The sequence below is a fragment of the Chrysemys picta genome, unplaced genomic scaffold (genome assembly GCF_011386835.1).
Source record: "Chrysemys picta bellii isolate R12L10 unplaced genomic scaffold, ASM1138683v2 scaf149, whole genome shotgun sequence".
NCBI lineage: Eukaryota > Metazoa > Chordata > Testudines > Emydidae > Chrysemys > Chrysemys picta.
The window spans coordinates 71,748-75,812 of NW_027052856.1; the positions used below are offsets into that span (position 1 = coordinate 71,748).

At 52.9% G+C, this 4,065-nt stretch overlaps 1 long non-coding RNA gene across 1 annotated transcript; it reads left to right on the forward strand.

The window, feature by feature from the left end:
• The first annotated feature begins 1,416 nt into the window (after positions 1-1,416).
• LOC135978159 (uncharacterized) lies at positions 1,417-2,955 on the forward strand. Its single transcript, XR_010595587.1, has 2 exons — positions 1,417-1,672; positions 2,842-2,955. It is a non-coding gene; the product is annotated as an uncharacterized LOC135978159 (long non-coding RNA).
• The last annotated feature ends 1,110 nt before the right edge of the window (positions 2,956-4,065 follow it).

Genomic DNA, 4,065 nt, shown 5'->3' on the forward strand with positions numbered 1-4,065 from the left:
TTCAAAGGAAATCCAGATGTATACATCTGACTGGGGTACATGTACACACATACACACGCACACTCACATGTGCACACACTCATGTGCACATACACGTACACACATACATAAACACATGTACACATACACATATATACAGACATACACATACACGCACACACGCTGTCCCTGGAGCGCCCCAGGATGCGACTGACGGGGTGGCTGGCTATTATGGAGGCAGAAGGGGGTTGGGAGAAAATAATCAAGAAGAACTTTTGCTGAAAATGCAAACCTAAGCTGGAAATCTGTGCAGGGCTGGGCTCAGCGAAAATGATCTTTTGAGCTGCTCTTATTAACCGTGGTCCTGTACTTCCTGGTTTGCGTCGGACCCAGGCAGGAGACTGGGCTGCTCTCAGCTGTAGAAGCCATTGGAATGAGCCAGGTCGGAATGAGCCAGGCCCTCAGAGCCTTCTGCCACCAATCGCCCCAGCAGTCACTGATCCACACCAAACCACGTCCTTCCAGTCAGGCAGTTTCATATGCATACGTCAAACCCTTGGTTTGCCACTCAGACACCACGGTGATGGGCACAGTAAGGACCGAGAGACGCTAAACAGGCAGACGGACAAGGAAATAGTGGCCCTGCCTACAGGTGTGTGTGTGGTGCAAACGGATGAACACCAGTTGCTGGCTGAAGGCACAACCTTAATACCTGCATCTCCTGTCTGTCAGCTATCGTTCGCTTGGCAGCCTGAGCTCCGATTTCTAACGCAGCGTTTTGCTCTGGCCTATTGTGGTTCTCATGTCGGGGGGCGCCTTGGCCCCTGGTATCAGGAGCGGTGCTAAGGAGGCTGCTTTTCAAAGGTCCTTAGGTAGGGTTGTCAACTTTCTACTTGCACAAAACCAAACGCCCTTGACCCAACCCCTTTCATGCCCTTCCCCAAGGCCCCACCCCCACTCACTCCAGCCCAGCCCACCTCCCTCAGTCGCTCGCTCTCACACCCTCACTCACTTTCACTGGGCTGGGGCTGGGGGATGGAGTGCAGGGAGGGGTGAGGGCTCCGGTGGGGATGCGGGCTCTGGGATTGGGCTGGAGATTAGGGGTTTGGGGTGCCAGAGGGGGATCCGGGCTGGGGCAGAGGGTTGGGGTGCGGACTCTGGGAGGGATTTTGGGTGCAGGAGGGGGCTCAGGGCTGGGGTAGGGGATTGGGGTGAGGGTGGGGGTGTGGGGTCTGGGAGGGATTAGGGTACAGGAGGGGGTTCCGACCTGGGGCAGGGGGTTGGGGTGCCGGGTGTGAGGTCTAGGAGGGATTTTGGGTGTGGGAGGGGGTTCCGACCTGGGGCAGGGGGTTGGGGTGCCAGGTGTGAGGTCTGGGAGGGAATTTGGGTGCGGGAGGGGGTTCCGACCTGGGGCAGGGGGTTGGGGTTCCGGGTGTGAGGTCTGGGAGGGAATTTGGGTGTGGGAGGGGGTTCCGACCTGGGGCAGGGTTTCTGGGTGCGAGCTCCGGCCAGGCAGCGCTTATCTCAGCCAGCTCCTGGACAATGGCACACCGGTGCTAATGCAGGCTCCTGACCCCTGGTCTCCCTCCGCTGGCAGGCTCTGAGCAAGGCCTGCCCAGAGAACATGGATGACGAGCTCTCGATCCTGCTGACAGCACCCCCCAGCACAGACAAACTCCAGCACATCTTGGAGGTGAGCAGAATGGGGAGGGGCAGCAGGGATTTTACCGTAGCCCTGGGGACTCCTAGAAAGAAGAGACTGGAAAATCCATGTTTCTATTGGATCCTTCCGAGTATGCATTTGTGATATAAACTCACTGGGTGACCTTGGGGTAACTCACTTCCCCCTTACGGCATCAGTCTTCTCCACTATCAAATCTACACTGGGGAAGAAGGACAGAAGCCCCGACAATCACCGTCACCTCTGGGTGTCTGGTCCTGGGAGCCGAAACCAACTGGACTATCTGCCCCATCTCCTAAACTGCCCTGTCTTTCCCTCCTAGGGCCTGGTCCTTAGTGCTCAGCCTGGCCCCTTCCCAGCTTGTCCCTGACCTTTAAAGGACGCTCCAAGCCCCTCCCATGCCTGCTTCCCTTGGGGTCTCTCTCCTGGCTGAGCACAGGCTGCCCTTCTATCTCTCAGCAGCCTGGGTCCTAGTCACAGGCTGCGTCTTGTCACGTGACCCCCACACTTATTCCCTTCACCCTAGGGAGCTGCATCACCTGGGCCAGGTGCAGTTGAGCTCCAACCCCTTTCCTGGCCATCTCACCCAGGCACAGGTTGAAACTGGTAACCTGTGGGTAACAGTAACTGGTTGCTCCCAAAGGTGCTGAAGACACAATGGAAGAGGAAATCCTTTGGCCTGGATTGAAATTATTCCGACTGAAAGTGAATGAGAGAAAATAGGTCCAGAGTTCTCTTCCTAGCAGCAGAAAATGTAGCGATTGATAGAGGTTCAGGTCAGAAAAGACCATTCTGTGCATCTAGTCGCCCCTCCTGTATAACTCAGGGCCTAGAATGTGACCAAGTGGTTCCTTCAGCCAACCATAGCATGGGACTGAGCCAGAGCACGTCTTTTGGAACGACATCCACATGCAGGAGAGCCAGCTGGCTACCAGAAAATCTCTCTTCTGCAGTGACGTGGGATTAAGGGACATGGGGGAAAAGACATGGAGGCTGTGACTAAACTTAGAGCAGCAAGGTCAGGAAAACCAGGTTTAGGTCCCAGGCCTGGCTATCAGATCTGCTGTTTTCTATTCCTGGCTTTGGGACCATGAGCGAGTCTCTGCACCGCTGTGTGCCTCGGTTTCCCCAGCTATCAAATGGAGCTAATCAAGGTTTTGTTTGTTCTCCCCATTTTACAGGGTGCGAAACCGAGACACAGTTGGGACCTGTCTACACTACAGGTCTGTCGTGCGTTTGTAATCTGCTGACCCCCACATGTTGTTCAGAGCCTATGGACAACACAGCTCCTAAAGGTACGTTTGTTCTGTGCTTATCCCCTATGTACCAGCAGGGCTGAACAGCATTTCTCACTGTGATGTGGGGAGCAGGTACTAAGGATCTGAAGAAGCTCTCGGAGACTAATTTTTTAAAATAATTGTTATCAATGACTTGGGAGAAAACATACAATCACTGCGGATAAGATTGGGGGATGACAAAATACAGGCAGAGTGGTAATTCCTGATGGGGAGAGGGCAGTGATACAGAGCGATCTGGCTCATTCGGCCAGCTGGATCCATTCAAAGAAAACAAGTTTGAGCAGAGCCCAATGCAAGGTCCTATACGTGGCAACAAGGCACGCCGGCCACACCTCCAGAATGGGGACGTGGATCCAGGAAAGCAGTGACTCTGAAAAGGATTTAGGGGCCAGAGTGGAGAAGCCACTCAACATGAGCTCCCAGTGTGATGCTGTGGTGAACAGGGCTAAAGCCATCATTAGACGAAGGAGCAGAGCCGTGAGTAGGATAGGGAGTTGACACAGCAGCAGTGAGACTGCTATTGGAATACTGCCTCCGGTCTTGGTGTCCTCCTTTGAAAAAGATGGTCTTAGAAATTGGAGCTGGGGCAGCAAAGAGCCACCAAATGTTCTGAGGGCTGGAGAAAAATGCCTTCTAGTGAGCTATTGAAAGAGCTCAACCTGTTTAGCTTATCAAAAGAAGATTGAAAGGTGACTTCACTGAAGTGTTGAAATGCCTTAATGGAGAGAAAATATTGGGTATTAAAGGGCTCTTTAATCGAGCAGAGAAAGGCAGAACAAGACCCAATGGCTGGAAGGTGAAAAGAGACAAATTCCTATGACAAATAAGGCACAAATATTCAACAGCGAGGATGACTGAACACAGGAAGAAGCTACCAAGGAAAGTGGTGGATTCTCCATCTCTTGATGTCATAAAGACTAGATGCCTTTCCGGAATGTGTTTGCCCCAAAAGTAGCTATTGTGGTAGACAGGAGGCCTGTGATATGCAGGGGGGTCAGATTAGATGCTCTAACTGTCTCTTCTGGCCATAAAGTCTACTCATTTCTGAAAAATCGAGTGTAGTATTGGGAGCAGCTTGTGATGTTTTACTGTCTGGCCGGCTTAGTT